The following is a 19254-nucleotide window of genomic DNA, read 5'->3' as shown; positions in this document are numbered from 1 at the left end:
TTTTGATAGTGACTCAGACAATAAAAAGATTTTCCATCCAAATTACCCAAAAAGAGGAAATCCCAGATGCCTAGCAGTATACACCTCATGTGAATTGAGCTGCTATTTGCAATTGTTAAATTTAATAATAACAATAATAGAATAATTGTTCATTTATGATACACTTGTTAGCAGCTTCTAACTTGTACCTACGATTGTTGATCAGTAGTACACCGTAAGAAAACAGGAAAAAGATACTAGTAATTTTCCAGGACCTATCCATTGTAACCCTGTAACACGAAAATACAATGCGTATTTAAAATGCAGGTAAAAAACAACACGGAAAATTATTTTATATTAACATAGTAGATTCTGCTCTATTTTTACAGACATTTCTTAGAGTGTAGCATACTAGCTAACTACTACACTGCTTAAAGCATAATTGTTGAAAATGTGTAGTATTAGGCTTAAATAGTTTACTAGCTATTAAAAAAAAACGTAATCATTCAAAAATGTGTTCAATAATTCAATGTATTTAAAAATAGTTATTTATATTTTAATATTATATTATGCATATTATTTTACAAACAAATCTAACATAAAAATTTATAAAATATATTTTTAGCTGAGATTTGCTGTCGTGACGCAATTTTGTCAAATCCATAGACATATTATGTCCATGAACAAATCAACCTTACTTTAGCAACTTTATCTGAAAATGAGTTGGCAACACTACTTGTGAAACCGATAAAATATCCTTTTTTTTTTTTTTTTTTTTTTTGTCTTTATGCTATGTATACGGAAGCAAAATAACAAGGTAATCATATCTCTTGTTTGCGTTATTGCAATGAAGGTATATTTTTAATTATTCACTGCCAAGTGTAATACTAAATAGTGTATTTAGAGTAAAGTTTGATAGCATGCAGAAAAACAAACAATCAAACATTTATTTGGAAAAATACATATACTTTTTATTTTCATTTATATTTCACAATAAAACTCATGAAAGCATATTTAACTTTAATCCAAACAATCTAATAGTTAACACGATGAAAATCACATTTTACCAGTGAACTTTAAAAATGCCCTGAAGTTTTCGCTCTGGACATTTTCTGAATTTAAACATGCAGAATATAAAATCTGAGCTTCTGGAAATGATTACTCATTTACCTTCATGTTAGATTGCCATTTGCCCCAGACAAATGTCTGTGACAGTCAGGAATATATTATATCCTAGTGAATGTAATTAAAACCCTTATTCCTCACGAACTTAAAGAACAGGTTCATGTTAACTGAAACTTGTTTACTGCTAATACTTTGAGTGTGCAAGATGAGTCCTTGTCTAATTGAGGGTTCCTCTACAGTTCTTCGCAGCACAAAGGCAGGGGATCTTCTCATCCTCAATAGGGAATTTGTAATCGTATGTGATCTCCTCATTTACACTAATAGGCTGCCGAGAGTAGATGACCATCTTCTTTTGAGCTTCGACAGTGATTACTTTGGCATAGCAGTTTGGCTATGGAAGGAAAAACACAAAACCAGTAAACATAGAATGCTAAAATGGAAATTAATTACATTCATACTAAACAACAAAAATAATTATTTGGCATATTGACAATGTATTATGACTAGTTACTTAAAACACATTATTCCTCTAACTCTAGCACTCTCTATTCTATTTTTTTTTTTTATCTAAATGTCTTTTTATTTGAAAAAAAGAAAAAAAAAGAAGAATTATCTGTACTGCGTTAGGCTAACCAAGACTTGTAATAGCACTTGCATGTTGTTGCTCTTTTGTTGGTTTTGGTTGCTTCTTATGTCCTCATTTGTAAGTAGCTTTGGATAAAAGCATCTGCTAAATGAAATAAATAAAAATTTTGGTCTTACATTGCAACTGTGATTGATGAATCTTGCCAGGTTGCCACACTTGGTTGCATCAATGATAGTGTCCTGGTCGACCCGGAACAGATAACTGCTTCCAATTCCTTCATTTTCATAGTACCTTTCACGCATGTCTGCAATCACCTACAAGCAGAATTTGGATTATAATAAAAAATGTGCAAATGTGAATTTGCAAAACATTTATAGGTCATCGGATGCCCGTTTTGCACAAGTTGATATGATTTTTTTAGGGTCTTAATGAAAAGTCAATAACATACTCTGGTTAAAATTTCTCAGTGGCAGTGTATAACAACACCCTTTTTACCCTGTCAAAATCAGCTCTTTTCAGCGCAAGCTGTTTTCTTGCATGCCGCTTTAAATGCATATGAGCTCTGCTCACCCTGCCCCTCTCTTCCAAGCCGCCTTCTGAGAGACGGTAAACTTTAGCCACATTCATCATGAAACTTGCTAACTAGCACCTTATTCGGAGAGGCGATTTGCAAAGATTCATAAAAAATATATACTCGCTTCTTCTGTAGGTGAAGCTGGATCACGAATGATTCGCGCGAACATAAGACACATTTAGGCCTGATCGAGGGCGTATTCCCTTCAGAAATAAATGTAATCCACTGCGTCTTCAGATGTCGGGAGTAAATGACGACTGCTATGTTCATTATTACATCCAACAACAAAACACTTCAATCGCTTAGGAGTCATTCTTGTCTACATCTGCGCCGGCGGTGAAACAATGGTGGACTGATGACAGCTCACTCAGGGCAGATCTAAGGTAAGACATCAGTCCAGTCTGTACTGAAACGCTAGTGTCAATCAACAGTCGTGGGAGGGGCCAGATAAAAAGCTGAGAATGGCTTGATTTGAGAAAGGGGTAATGATTGTAGTTGTTAAAAAAAAAAACCACTGGGTGGATTTTTATCATTATAGGATGGTTGTGTACACACAACACACATTTTTGTTCGAACAACTTGTAAAAGTGCATTCCACATCCGATGACCCCTTTAAAAAAGAAATTACTAATGGTTTAACTCAGAAATGAGTGCTGAAATATCTAAATATGTGTTTTAACTTCAGGTTGTGTATTGTGTATCTCACCTGTCGAATGCTCTGGCCTACATATTCAATTATCATTTCATCTGCAGCAATAGGTTCCTCTGCAAACAGCCCCCAGTCATGAATACGACTCCTGCCAAAACGCAGCTTCTTCTTACGGAACTGCAAAGAGGGAAAATATTTGCATTCCTTGTGGTCCATATTAAAAAAATGCAAAAAATTAATTAGCAAAATAGTGCTGGTTGTGGAAGATTTTGGTGTTTCTTGTGATTCCAGCATCTCTTAAATTGTGTTATGCTGTCGTTACGACAGCTGGTCTCACCTTGAGTTGGTTGAATTTGAGGAGGTCGCTGTCACAGCTGAAGGAGGACAACAGGCGACGCTGTTCTGCTCTGAGTTCTGATCCTGATCTGGATGAAGATGGAATCTGAGCTGGCACACTTCTCCCCTGCATAGATCATCATATAATCTCAAATTAATGTAAATGACATAACATGGTGGACATGGTAGAATACAACTATTTGTCATTTTTCTTGTCAGTTTTGGTGGGTTTATATAGCTTTGATTAAATTTTATTTCAGTTCCAATCATTTTAGTATTTCAACTACAACTTATTTCATGTAGCTGCCAAGGCAGCATAATTTTTAAGTTTTTCATCTAATGTTTATTTTTATTTTATTTCAGCTTTATTTCAATTACCAAAAACAATCTGTTAAGGTTTCAGTTAACAATAACAACACTGTTTCTTTCTCACCTGATTATTTGCAATAAACTCTTCTGAAGCAGAAAGTTCATCCCTGAGATATCGCAGCTTTTCCCTCTTGCTGATCAAGTAATAACCCTCACTGCGTGCACAACCTGTCACATGATTCCTGATTCCATCCTGCCATCTTCTTGGCCTGTCATCAGGAGTGCTGGTTGGTGCAACAGAGTCAAGGAACAAACAACAGAGCAATATGCATATAGAAAATATATTTGGCACATTATATTTTAACACATTAATCCACTGGATAAAAAATACATTATCAAGTAGTGACGTGTATTATGTGTTTAAGGATATGAGGATGTGGGACCCAGCGTGTGCTGTTCAACCAATCACATTTTTATCCTCCACCACAAGCCTCTCATATGTGGCCTTCAGGTGATTGATCTCCTCCTCATTTACCCCCTTAGTCCACACAGCATGGAGGACCAGCTTCTCTCTTCTCTCAGAACGTGGAGAGAAGATGAGGTGACGTGTGGATGATGGTTCTCTCCACCTTCTCCACACATAAGAAGACTCCTGAAGCCTTTGATTCTCATTCTGTTGATGTTTGTCCTCTAGTGAACGCTTCTCTCTATGGGCTTCTAGTGGATTTTGTTCAGTCCTAACATTTGAAACACAATCCAAAGGCCCCAAAACCTGATTTGATGAACATTTTGTTGTCACATTGTTCACTTGTAAGGACGAATGAGTATTTATATTTGTGTATTGTCTTGTCCGTTGTAATTCAATCATTCGTCTTCTCATTTTAAGCCATTCTCGTCGCCTTTTCAAGCATGCCATGTCTAAACAAGCTATTCGATGTGAGGAGATGACAGTCATGAGGTTCATGACTACTATTTATACCGAAATGATTAGTTTGCACCTCTGATTGTGCAAAACCAGAGTTGTGATGATGGAGTCTACTAGCCCACAGCTCTCTATGGGTTCGGACAGGTGGAGATGGAGACATGTCTCTCCCTGGAGTCCTCGGGATCCTGCTGTCAGCACATGGAGACAGAACGGGGTTACAGGGGCTTCCCATTCTCATTGAGGTCTCTTGCAGTAATCCCACTGGTGTTATTCCCTCAGAGTGATAAATGTGGTGTGGACCATTGCCCCAGCCTGGTGTTTTTGGTATTTCCTCGTACGTGGGTTATGAGGAAGGGAGAGGAGGACAGTGGTAAATGGGTGAGGAGGGAAGTTCCTGGATGCCTGTGGGAGAAGGAGGAGGTGGTAGTGGTGTAGGTGGTCCTGGAGGTAAAAAATGATCCTCAGTCTCCTCCATTTCCAGACATCCACCAGGTGTGTGAGGCAGCTCTACCTCCTCAATAGTAGGAGGAGAAAATCGCCGTCCCAGCTCCATTTCAGGGTCACTGACAGACAAGGATCCAGTGGGTGTGATGGGTCTGAGGTTCTCAGAGTCCTCCAGTGTTTCTGTAATGACTCTCTGGTTCTCTGAATCTGAAGTGTATTGTGTCTCCAAATCATCTGAAATCAGATAGATATAGATAACTACTTGATAAACTGTTGATTATTTATTTGATTGTCTGTTATCGCAAATATGCAAATATACTGTAAGTCTATAAAAAGCAAAAATGGTTGAAAATATAAAGATTACAAAACAAATGTAACAAAAAAGTTTGAAGCAGTTGAATTATCCAAAATTACAGTAATACTGCATAATGGAAAGTAACATTATTACAATATAACAGCATATACTGTAACTATTTTGCATATAGTTTTTAACTACTTTTTTATGGAGCAAAAACCTGATTAGTTATTGATTAATATTATTGATTATTATTATTATATATATATAGGATTTTATCTAATGGCAGCGCTATAAGTTTGTTATATATAATTGCAAAATATAAAAATATAGAAATTATTTAATATATAATAACATATATAATAACATAATAATTATTATTTAGATATATATAAGTTATAGCAATAGTCAGACAAATGTGAAATCAGTTACTATAAAAAGAAAATGATAAAATTATATTTATGTGTATGTATGTGCATGTGTTTATTTCTTGTTCACTGTGGGGTTGTAAGGCACTATTTTCCCTGACTTTTCCTTTTATTGGCTTAAGTGTGCTATTTTGTGCACACCTGCTGTTGACAAAAGTGTATTTTATAAGAAGTTATGAAAGAAACTTAAAAAAAAATAGTTGTTGGAAATGTGATATGGATCAGTGAAGAGTAAACCATACTTGACAATCCTCTGTATGTGGGAGACGGTGGGCTTGGCAGCTCTGAGTCCTGGTCTGAGAAGAATATCACTGGGTCTGGGAGCTTTAGTTTGTTTGTTAAACAGTGTTTAACTGGGTCCTGTAAGGTGTATCTGAGAAGCTCAGGTAGTTTCAGACCTTGCATATGAACTCTTACGCTCAGTTCCTCCTCTGGGTCTTCTGTGCTAGCTGGATCCAAATCTGCATGAGCCGAACCACAAATTACATTTGTCAACACTGATGATTTAGATATTTCGAAATGTTTTGCTAAATTGCTACATCAGTTATATCACCATATCTCTGATATAACTATTAGAAAAACATCTGATGCGCAGAAAACTGAAACACATACATTCTCCTTGTAATATGATGTAAATAATAATAATAAAAAAACAGTTGTCTTAAGAGTGGATATTTTTATAAATATCCAGTTCAAAACTTATGATTTATCATCTCTAAAAAATAACAATACAGATAAAGATAAAAATGCATGTCTTTTCTAAACAGTGACATCTAGTGGACATGATATATGATTGTTTTATTTTCAATTTGGACACATTGTTGTTGATTTGTGTTTCATGTGTAAACAGAAAATCTATAAACTAACCGAACAATTCATGGTCCACATCACTTTCTACAAAATCTGGAGCAGACGGGGTCACAGGGGGGTCAAGATCTTCTTCCCATTGTGTAAAAGACGAGTAAACAGGCGTGTGAATGATCTCCTGGTATTCATTTTCATCCTCATCTGAAGAAATCCATATAGTCTTTTCTATTTTTCTGTCCTCATGTGGAGTTTCAGGAAAATAATTTTCACCATCCAACTGATCGTCCTCCCCAGAAGATAGAGAGTCTGAGGAATCATCGCTTCTGTCATCTGAGGAGTCAAAAACAGATCTAGAGGAAACTGAGGAGTCAATAACAGATGGAGAAGAAGCTGAAGAGTCAGAGACAGTTCTGGGAGAGGCTAAGGAGGCGTATCCTTGGCTTTTAGAAGCAGATGAGTTTGAAGTTGTGTGACTGATAGTATCTGAAATATATAAAAATAACATAAAAGAATCATACAAGATGTAGAAAATATCATTCTTTACAGAAGTTTGGGTTCATTAAGATTATTTGTTGTTGTCGTCTCTTATGCTCACCAAGACATCATTTATTTGATTAACAATACAGTAAAAGCATTCATTTCAATATATTTTAAAATATAATTTATTCATGAAAGCAAAGCATTACTTCATTCTTCATGTCACATGATCCTTCACAATTCATTCTAATATGCTAATATGATGATTAAGTTGTGCTGATTTGTAGAAACTGATTTTTTTTCCCCCTGAATTTTTTTGATGAACAGAAAGTTCAAAATTATTTATTTAAAATATTTTTGTAACATTTATAAACATATTTTCTGACCCTTTTATTCATTGTTATGCATTCTGCTGTTCCCATACTTTTGAATGGTAGTGTTTATATTTGTATAAAATATACTGAATGTTGTACTATATGTATATATACAGTATATAAATACATTTATTCTATTACAATTAACAGATATCAGTAAATACCTGTATCTAAGTGATCTTCATCCTCTATGATACCACTGGGATAACTCTTCTCATCTTCATCAACTTTCATCTCTTTACCCTCCTGAAAAACACAATGACACCATTAAAATTGTGTCCATTTGTGACAGGGAATTGATCAGAATTTCAGCTTAAATATTACTTTTTATACGAGTACATCTTTGTTTATAAAAAGTGAAACTACACCTGAGTAGACACATGAGCTTCCTCAGATTTTGGATTCTCTGATTTCTCTTCATCTTCTCCTCTCAACATTATCTACGGCTATTTGCTGCTCTGATTCTTTAAAATAAAGGTTTACCATATTTCGTCATTGTGTAAGATTATTAAGTAGACTGCCAATTCAGGTGGAGACAGGTGCAAAAGGGCAATTTAAACTTCATACAGTACATTTCTGTTTAATATTATAAAACTATGGGAGCATGTTTCCACCTCAGAGTAAAAGATAAAAATAAAGGTGAGATTAAGAAATAACGTAACATTGTGGAATCACAATCGGAAGATGCTATAGAGTCCCAGTCATCTTTTTATCTCTAAGGTAGAAGCAGGATTCCATAGAAAACAGATAATTTTTCCACAATCAAACATCAAGGGGTTTTATAAAACCAAGTGAAACAGCATTCCAAACTAACTTTCATCCTCTGAGTGCTCAAGACCAGGAGAAGGGCAGATCCTTTTGACATCACTGGATGCTTCAGTTAATGGATCCTTCCTCTTTAACTGAGCATAAACACAAATCAAATATGATAAACCGTTTATATTACTGTTTGATCTAAATTTTATGATAGTGCAGGCAATACTAAAGTGCATAATACATACTAAATCATAGTAAAATCATAATAATAATCAAGATATCTTCTGTATATATTGAAATTTACTGAAGTACCAAGTTTGTACCTTAAAAGATGGTAGTTTGATGCCACCATGCAGACTTATTTTTCCTGTGCCCAATACAGAGCCTGCAATCCCTGCATTCCCCATTCTTAGGCCCTGCTCCATTGCTCTGAGCATTGTATCTTTATTTCCTCCTGATTGAACAGTTGGGGTGGATACCTGGAGGTGAACAACATGATGTACAGTATATGAAAACAATGTTAAAATGTAATGGAAATACAAACTGACATTACAAAATGTATCACTACAGCTGAAATAAGAAGCAATTCCCACCTTAACTGCCTGTTCTTTATCATCCCACCACTGATAAAATGCTTTGAAGGCCACAATCTCAACCATCCTGCGATGTATGTCTTTCTTTACGATAGCCCACAGCTCTGAAGCGACAACAGCTAGAACTCCATCCACTGTTGCCTTATGGGGTGATTCATTCATAGGAACATAACCCGGTGGAGGTACTGAGGGGTCAAACCTGGGCATGGGGGGTGGAGGCCAAGGTGGCCTGTACCTCAAAATTGTAGATGAACACCCAGCGGAAGGGTATGGTGGGCAATGAGTCATGAAATTGAAGGTTGGAGGGAGGAAGGGAGGTGAGAATGAGGTTTGCCCTTGTGTTATTCTAGTAGGAATGGGAAGAGGTACTTGGCTACCCTGCCAGTTGGATGGCCTACAGACTTGCTGGGTCTTTGAAGGAGGGTACAATGAACAAGAAGAACTAGGCAGAGTGTATCCAGGTAACAATGGAGCCATAGGTGGAGGAGGACACAGTTTTGAGGGTAAATTAGGAGATGGAAGGGAGGGGTAGTGAGCAGATGGTGATATAAGGATTGGAGGTGGGGGCATTTGAGGAATAGTTGGAGATAAAGAGCTTCTGTTACTGCAGATCACTGGTATACTACACGGCTGATCTGAAGTATCTTCAACTTCATTTGGGTTGACCTTGGGCTTCTTAGCTGATTGAAGTTCATGGTCTTCTTTTCCCACATCACAGAGTGAAGTGAGACTCACATCATCAATGCCAGATACACTTTCTCTTGGATGAGAGCCATTATTACTCACAATAGATGATGTTTGGTCACAGTTTAGGACAACATCTGTGGAACGAGAGGGAGAGGGGCTGGTAGCTTTGGGAGAAGGTTGAGGATGATAGTCTGGACCATGCTCTTCAGTAGCTGAAGTCTCTGAGTCTGAACTTTCTTGGTTGAGAAGAGGCAGAACTGGACTTCCACCACTAAGAAGCATCTGGATGCGAGAGTCCAGGCTGTCAGGCTTTGATTCCAGAGCAGGAGATTTAGATTCAGGAGAAGGACAGTGCACTGTAGGCTCTGAAAGATCTTCTGTGGTTTCAGAGGAAGAACACGGTTTTGGAGTATATGAGTGAGAAGACTGGCCTTGTGGTGGACAATAATTTTGGTTCACCTCATGGGTTGTCTTAAAAGGTTCTTGAGTACCACTGAAATGATTTTCTAACTTATTTGCATTAATCTGTATATAAGGAAGAATGTGACGAACATCCACTCCAATAGCCTTTTGAGGCAGTATATCTAAATTAGGACGTGATGGATGATCTTCACCAATAAATCTGTAATTAACACTGAGGCCCTTGACAGAGCCAGGAAAAAGTTTGGCCTGTGAGCTTATTCGAATGCGATGGTGTGGTTGGAGCATCCTGAAATTTTCTAAAAGGCAGTTGATTGGCTGCAGATCCAGAGCGATAGTGAGCTCCCCTATACACAGGCCTATGTATATAATGGTGCTGTGGCCTATGATTATATGCATTTTGGCACTTGCTCTCAAGAGGTCTGACCCCGTGTCCTCTAACATGGTTGCTATGGTGTGGATTGCGTCTTGGAGTTCTTTGCCTATTTGAGAAGCTGCCATTTTGACAAGGAGCTCCACCTAGCTTCCAAAAGTTTTGTACAGCACCTTGAATAATGCTAGGTTTACTTGAGGCTAGTTGAGTCACATGATCAGGCTGAAGCTGTGAGATGTTTGGGATGGATTGAATAAAAGGGACACTGGAGGCACTGTTTGTCAGTATTGATTCATTTGGGGTCTTCTCACACTGAGATGGTGTGCCTGGTCTACTGTGGGTCAGAGAAGGGGTGCAGGGGGTATCTTGGTATTGAGGGGTCTGCCAGAAGCTACTGGGCGTGTCCTGATACATGCTGGAGTAGTCTGTATCCACTGATAAAGGAGTAGAACAATCCAACGAAGGGGAGCCATTGCATATTGAGGATGATGATGATAATGTGTATGTCAGCTTCTTCAGTGGTTCACACTCCTGAAATGTTGAAAGATACTTACAAGTGTACTAAAACCATAAATCCAGACAGGTTTCCGAAAAAAAAAAAAAGATTATGTTAAGCAATGCCTAGGTCTTGTACTCACAGTTAAAGAGTCAGTGAATAAGGATGGTGACTGGGGACCCCAGGCCTCTTCTCCAACAGGGAGAATGAAAGGTGTATAAAAGCCACTAACAAGCATCTGGAAGTATCGGTTCCTCTTTACACCTAAAACCAGTCAATGAAGATCATAAGTCAAGTAATGCATGCAAATACATTAAATGTGGTAATTAAAACAGATTGCATAGACATATTCATGAAATATTTAAATTTCATTTAAACAAATTAAAGATACTAATAAGGTATTACAGAAAAAAAAACTAGAGGTAGCAATGTATTTACCTTTGGGGTCAAATTCTACATGGATGTTGTTTCCCATCACAGAAGTATTGTGGAGGTTTTTTACTGCATTATTTGCTGCCTTCACAGATTCAAAAACAACTTTCGCTATTCCTAAATGCTTCTTATTCTTTGGATTGTATAAAACTTTCAGATCTTGAACCTCTCCAAAGTTTTTACACATTTCAGATAGGAATCCATCTCTAATGTTGTCATTAAGCCTTGCAAATGTCAACTCCTTTGGTGCTCCAACATAATTATCATCAACCTAAAAAAAGAGGTTTAGTGACATATGGCATTATTTCATTGTTCTGATGTAGATGAAAACCCCAACGAAATTTTGTTCAGACAGCATACATTAACATTTGATACTAATAAAACAATTACATTTTATTGACTGAATGTTTAGATTTTAAGATTCTTGGAGTAGATGTACAGTACACACTGTAGAGATATATATATATAGTTGCCAGATTTTGTTTATTTTACTTATATTGTATTGTTTTAGAATTTGTTTTTGTTAGTGTCAAACTGATTCCAAATGTTACCACATTGTCAAAAAAAAAAAGAAAAAAAAAAAAAGTTGAGCCAACTTAAAATTTTAAGGCAACCAGCTTACTTATTTTTGTAGGAGATTCTCAACTTTTTGTTGTATAAACTTAAAACAAGAAGTTTGAGAAAACTCAAAAAGCTGCTGAAGCTGGTTGCCTTAAAATTTTAAGTTGGCTCAACGTTTTTTTTTTTTTTTTTTTAATAGTGCATGATCACAATCATCTTTTTAAACAAACGTCTACTTTGTAATAAAAAAGGGATCAATCTTTAATATCTGCCAACAATATCTAGGCCAGATTAACTAGGTTAAATAAAGAATATATATATATATATATTAAATGGTTAAATGGGAAAATAATAATATTATAATATTAAAGAATGATAATATAAAATGCTATTTTCTCTGGGACCCCAAACACAAAGAAAGTCAATACCAATGTGATGGGGGTTACATGTTTATTAGTTTGTGCTTGGTACTAACCTTAAATTTGGGGACTGGGAGATCTGCTTCTTTGAATTTTGTCCAAAAATGTGCAATTCTGGGATCTTGTATGACATCCACTGGGAAACATTCAGGATGCTGGCAGACACAATTTAGTAAGCTTCATTTGTACAATGTAGAATACAACATGATAGTGTAAATACGATAAAGATCAGCCTACAACTAGATCATTTAAGTTTGATAACTGATCATTATTAACATTTATAAATATTAGTAGGTTTTTATTGTTCTGCTTGAAACCAAATGTAAGCTACTCACCGGTGCACTGAAGCGCAGTCCATCATAGCGGTACAGTTTCTGACTACTGCCGTTCAAATCCGGATCAATAATAAGTTTGTAACAACTCCAGTTTGAAGCTACGTCTTCCAGGGGATCACAACTACCGGTTTTGACTAATTCATCTAAATGGAGATTCACAGCATACAATGAAAAGCAAGCTACCGTCTCTACACAACAGAGGCTCTGAGTCATGAATACATAAGTAGGCCTAACAGATGTATCTATAAATTTACAGGCTATAAATGTATTTCTTACCGTTATCTTTCCGTTGACCCTCCTTTTCTACGCTTTCGTACATGATTTGCAGTCATTGTAAAATGTTAGTTAATATCTCTTTACATGACGCTGATTAAAACTATATTTCCTGTAAATATCAGGAGGCTGTTGTCAGGAGTACATTGTAGGTCTTATGTGTCTCCCAAGAGGAGCAGCGCATCACTGCTGCACAACAGGTGCTGCCGCCACACCCGCGCTGTCATCAGGACAGAGAAGACTGAAGATCACTGCGGATCAGCAGAATCCTGCGATTCATATGATAAAAAGATGTATTAACTGTGTCTAAAATATAATAATAATAATAATGATTAAGTTTTATTTATAAAGCGCCTTTCCCAAGCTCAAGGTCGCTGCCCAAGGAGAAAATATAAACAAAGCTTCAATCATATATCCTTTGGATATATAGGACTTTCCAACTGTCCTTTAAAAGATATATCTTTACAGTGCCGTGAAAAGGTTTTTGCCCCCTTCCTGTTTTTTAATTTTTTTGCATGTCACACTTAAACGATTCAAATCATCAAATACATTTTAATATTACACAAAGATAATGCAAGTAAATACAAAATGCAGTTTTTAAATGATGTTTTCATTTATTAATGGAAAAAAGCTGTCCAAACTTACCTGGCTCTACATGACAAATTAATTGCCCCCTCCTGTTAAATCATGAAAGAACTGTGATTAACCACATTATTTTAGAAAGCCGAGTTAAATTTCACTAGCAAACCCAAGCCTGATTACTGCCAGACCTGTTGAATCAAGAAATCACTTAAATAGAACCTGTCTGACAAAGTGAAGCATGCTTAAAGAGCAACACATCATGCTGTGATCTAAAGAAATTCAAGAACAGATGACAAACAAAATAGTTGACATGTATCAGTCTGGAAAGGGTTATAAAGCCATTTCTAAGGCTTTGGGACTCCAGCAAATCTCGATCAGAACCATTATCCACAAATGGAGAAAACTTGGAACAGTAGCAAACCTTCCCAGGAGTAGTCGGCCTACCAAAATTACTCCAAGAGCGCAACGACGGCTCATCTAGGAGGTCATAAAAGAACCCAGGACAACATCTAAAGAACTGCATGCCTCTTTTGCTTCAATTAAGGTCAGTGTTCATGATTCAACAATTAGACAGAGACTGGGTAAAAACGGCATCCATGGGAGAGTTCCAAGGCAAAAGCCATTGCTATCTTGATATCTTGATTATCCCCAAGACTTTTGGGCAAATATTTTGTGGACTGATGAGACAAAAGTTGAACTTTTTGGAAGGTGTGTGTCCCGTTAAATCTGGCGTAAAACCAACACAGGATTTCATAAAAAGAACATCATACCAACAGTCAAACATGGTGGTGGTAGTGTGATGGTCTGGGGCTGCTTTGCAGACTCGTCCAGACTTGCCATAATTGATGGAACCATGAATTCTGCACTCTATCAAAAAATCCTGAAGGAGAATGTCCGGCCGTCAGTTTGTGACCTCAAGCTCAAGCGTACTTGCGTTATGCAGCAGGACAATGATCCAAAACGCACAAGCAAGTCCACCTCTGAATGGCTCAAAAAAAACAAAATTAAGGTTTTGGAGTGGCCAAATTAAAGTCCGAACTTAAATCCTATTGAGAAGCTGCATGTGGCATGACCTTAAACTAAATCATTATTTCAAAACTGCATTTTGTATTTACTTGGGTTATCTTTGTGTAATATAAAAATTTGTTTGATGATCTGAATCATTCAAGTGTCACAAAAAAAAACAGGAAGGGGGCAAATACGTTTTCACACCACTGTGTGTGTGTGTACATATATATATAGTATATATACACACATATATATATATATATATATATATATATATAAAAACATAAAAATTATGTGATTATATGGCTTATATGATTAAATGGCTGATAATAATTATAGAATTAAATGGCTAATAATTATATCATTACAATTACATTGCAATAATTAATGAATACAGAATGTTTTGCTCTTTGCTCGAAATTGAAATGTTTATTGGACAATACTATTAATTACAGTTAGTATGTACAGTTATTGTTATTAGTATTATTATTACTAATTTGTCATATTAATAATAACATTTAATAAATAGTAATGATGCTATAATAGAAGTGTATTATATAAAGATATAAGTGCTCATTTAATGCCCATTAACTCGAATTAGCTCAAATTATAAACCAGGGGCCAGTTACATAATGCTTGCTCTATTCTTTTCCTACTCTATCTGTTTTATTTTTATTTCTTAAATAATAATAATAATAAAAAAAAACTTGCTCCGTGTACATTAGGCATGCATTAGGCTAACTGAGACTCGTCATAGCACTTGCATATCATTGCTCTTTTTGTTGATTTTGATTGCTTCCAGTTCCATTGTCCTCATTTGTAAGTCGCTTTGGATAAAAGTGTCTGTTAAATGACTAAATGTAAATGGGGAGTTGACAAATAGGCAGTACAAAATGCTTTTTTTTTTTGTAAAATACCTTTTTTGAAAAAGAAATGCATATATTTTATGTAGTGTGAAGTCTGATCTTTGAGAAAATATAAAGGGTCACTAACTTTGTCAATTCTTTCACTGCTTTTTTTTTTTTTTACATTTTTACTGAACTGTACCATAAATTTGTCCTATTTGACATAGCAAAAATTAAAAAACAAAAAACCTTTTAATAATACATAAATAGCATGAGAGAGATTTATCTTCTTTGTTAGACACTTATTTTCATATAGTGCTATTTATGTAATATGAAATTATAATCAACATAATTTTTTACCCCATGACTTGTAGGACAATTTCAAGACAAACTTTGACAACAAGGCAAACTTTGCTGTCATCCGTTCAAAACTGCTGAAAATTGTACCATTTTAAGTTGAGTGATATTTGTATCTCCCCTATTGCAATTGTTTTATTAATATACTTTGAGACAAAACAAATATTTTGGTTCTTTTAGGTGTGTCACACCATAGGACATTACGTCACACTAAAGGACACAAATGGTAGTTATTAAATAATTTCTGTTTAATTTTGAACATGTCAAAGAAGAAAGAGAGTTTCATTTTGATACAAAAATATCAACGTTATTTTAAACAAAACAAAAAATAATTTTCATAAACAAAATTTAGTTTCTCAGTATGTTACTGAAACACTTCTAGCCCCCTGCAAAAAAAACAAAAAAACTAACAATTTAGAGATTTGGCTCAAAAAAAAAATTGAATAACACTGTAGCTTTTATAACAACTGTTCCATGTAGGACAAAAAAAAAAGTTTAACCATTTATTGCATTTTAAATAATGACAATATTAATTATATTAATTTTTATCTTGTGTGACAGTGAAAATGCCATGCCATATCAACAACCCAAATGTAAATGTAATTAACTCAGGAGCAGGTTGGTTAGAAATGATGTCATTAGCTAATTTCTAAGTGGTTAAACTGACAGTGTTACAGCTTACCCATTACAACTTACCCCATTTTACAAGTGCCCTATCAGTAAGAATAAAATATCCTGGGAATGGAAAATATAGGTACTTTCCAGCACAGTCACAACATGGTTGATAAAGTCGCCTAATATTGCTGTGTTATAGCTATAATGAAAATAACTATTTTTATTTTATTTTATTGGGTGTGGGGGGGGGGGGGGGGTTAAATTGTCATAACTGGCTGATTAAGGCATGCTTCAATTCAATTCAATGACAGTTGTATTTATTTATTTATTTAGCTATAATGACAAACATGTGGGGCAAAATCTTATTTTCCAAAGATGTCTGTTGGACTCTGTTCTCCAGCAGTAAGACTAAGTTTGAACAAATGTGTTTGTTTTTATTCTTTGCCATAAACTCTGGCCACCCTGTCTTTGCTTAGACAGCAAATGTTGCCTGCAGTTGTTGGGTAAGACAATAGACAATAGAAAGCATAAAAAATGTTTCACACAAAGGGCACCTAAAAGAGAAACAGAAAGAAGAAGAAACAGTAAAAACAAGACCATGCAAGTGCCAAATTATGTATTGGAAGGGTCCACACAGTGTACAATGACCATACAGTGAAGTTACCTTTCCCTCAAATCAAGAAACCAGAAACACAAATAGAACAAAACAGACCCCATGACAGAAGATTAAATGTCCGTCTAGACAAAAATCAGCAGATTCAGTTATAATCATTTATCAGAGTTTCTGATTGTTATATTTACAACATTATGATCTACTGTAGTTAATCATAATCACACAAGCATGTTTGCTTTTATAACAGTTTAAAGAACAATGTGATGAAAAGAGGTGAGAGAATCAACTTTAAGTTCAGTATAATAAAGGCAGAGAAGATCATAAATGACAGACAGCAGCGCTGACAGAAAATACATGTGCCTCTCGCTTTATAAATCATGATTACCATAAATCTGTATTAAAACATTTTGTACTTCACTTCTCTGTAGTGAAGCCCAGAGTAAGACTCATGAGGAAGATGCTCTCAGACTCTCAGGGGCTTCAGATCAGCTGTCTGGCCACTGGTTTTTACCCCCGTCACATTAACCTGACCCTGTTCAGAGATGGTCAGCCTGTGCATGATGATCAGATCACAGGAGGAGAGATTTTGCCAAACGGAGACGGAACTTACCAGATGAGGAAGAGTTTGGTGATCAGTGAAGAAGAGCTACATGAGAAACATAAATACAGCTGCAAAATGAAGCGCCTCAATCTGGACAACAAACTGGACATTACATTTGGTAAAGAAAAACTAACAAACATTTAAACAAAACAAAACTGCACTTAATAAGTAAACTGTCATTAGACTCAATATATTAAATTTACTTTATTGTTGTCAGCAGATAGACACAGAGGTAAGTGCAAAACAATCAACAGGTTTATTGAGTAGCAGCAGAGGGGAATGAGATGAGCAGAATGTCCAGGTAAGCAGGCAGGGAATGTCTGAAGGGGCTTATCGGAGTGTGAATGTCCTTTTACTTTTCCAGGGGATCCGGAGGTAACAGCGAAGCGTGGAGACGGTGGAGAACTGGAGCGGTAGAGAACAGGGATAGGAACACTGGAGCAACTGGTAAGTAGACAAAAGGTAAGTGGGTCCGGTTAGTCAACATGGAATGTTTGAGACCTTACAGTGAGTGAACGGGAGGAGTGCAGGGATATAGTGCTGCCGATTACAGTGTGTTCACACCGGAAGTGACTTGCGCGTATAAATCGTGCGTAGTTGGACGTGTGAACATTTTGGGTACACTCACTTCATTCGCGCGTGAAATTCACTGCACAACAGACGTGAATTTGCGTCATGGGCGGGGCTTCTGCCAGGCGGCACAGGTATGACTGCCACAGAGAGCATATATATAGAATTTGGCAAATAAAATCAGCCCTTTATGTGCTATGGAAACACTGGACGTGTGTATTTCAGCCGAGAATGTAGTTGTTTAAAACTCAAATCTGCGGTTTATTTATAAAAATAGCCCCTATTTGAAAATGTGCTTCGCCGATTTCGGAGCCGTGAGCTCCAGGCAATCACCGGGCGCTTGTGCTCATGTATCCCGAAGAGAGGAGCATAACCTCGGCTAGTCCTTCTGACATTTGCCGCTGGCCCTGATGTCTCTGTAGTGGATAAACATAAGATATAATTTGTTTTGCGTAAATCTAACAGGTAATCTTTGGTCTATGGTACAGCTCCGGGTATCCACATACAGCGACAATGATTTTGTCCTCTATTGTTGTTTTGATTTCTGCCTCTGCTCGTAATCACGTCACTACTAGAGCAAGCTCCTGATTGGTTAACGCGGTGTGAAATATCCGGCAAATTTCAGATTTTTCAACTTGCGCGAATCGCGTGTTCCGCGCGTCAAACGCTCGAAACGCTCAATTTGCGCCGCGTCATTCGCGCCGCCTCATTCGCACGAATCGCACCGCAGGATGTCTATTCGCGTCTTTGCATTGACTTAACATTTAAATCACTCGCGCTTAACGCTTCATTCGCGTCTGGTGTGAACGCACCATTAGTGCTGACAGATGGCGGTGATCAGAAATCAGGGGATTGAGGTCTGGGGGCGGTTCCTGACGCCCTATTACGGCGACGGGGTAGGCCACTGCCTCTGGGTGTGGGACGGTCAGGGTGGTTCTGGTGAAACTCGGCCAGGAGAGAGGGATCTGCACATCGTCCCGGGCCACCCAGGATCTATCCTCCAGCCCGTATCCCTCCCAGTCAATAAGGTATTCCAGGCGACCACCCCGTTGCAGAGAGTCCAAGATGTCCTGCATCCTGTAGACTAGGGGCTCCTCGATGATCTCGGGAGGAGGAGGTACTGCAGGCTCGTCGGGTTCTGCGACAGAGGGAGAGACAGGCTTGAGGAGTGAGATATAGCGAGGAGGCCGATATAGCGAGGACTCCGCTTCCAGCAGGGCAGGCGGAGACGCAGATCCCGGGTGGAGAGCCAGACCTTATCTCCAGGACGATAGATGGGGGTGGAAGACCGACAGGCATCTGCATAGGTCTTGTGTCTCCGCACTGCCTGCTGGAGTTGGACATGGGCTGCGTTCCAAACTCTCTTGCTTGCTCAGAACCAGTGGTTGACAGCTGGAACATCGGAGGGCT

The 19254-nt window shown here is 37.1% G+C and overlaps 1 pseudogene across 1 annotated transcript; it reads right to left on the bottom strand.

Annotated features, from left to right (window-relative positions):
• Positions 1-931: 931 nt before the first annotated feature.
• Positions 932-12699, bottom strand: LOC306849072 (histone-lysine N-methyltransferase SETD1B-A-like; annotated as a pseudogene). The gene is made up of 18 exons (XR_013786025.1): positions 12657-12699; positions 12381-12523; positions 12102-12200; positions 11072-11336; positions 10776-10897; positions 8658-10668; positions 8388-8543; positions 8123-8204; positions 7677-7732; positions 7473-7554; positions 6518-6940; positions 5893-6111; positions 3989-5161; positions 3683-3849; positions 3251-3376; positions 2971-3090; positions 1867-2004; positions 932-1495 (listed from the first exon to the last, which is right to left on the bottom strand). The product of XR_013786025.1 is annotated as a histone-lysine N-methyltransferase SETD1B-A-like (transcript).
• Positions 12700-19254: the final 6555 nt, after the last annotated feature.

Source organism: Barbus barbus (assembly GCF_936440315.1).
Source record: "Barbus barbus genome assembly, chromosome: 29".
Lineage (NCBI taxonomy): Eukaryota > Metazoa > Chordata > Actinopteri > Cypriniformes > Cyprinidae > Barbus > Barbus barbus.
This window is presented reverse-complemented; position numbering and strand designations above follow the sequence as displayed.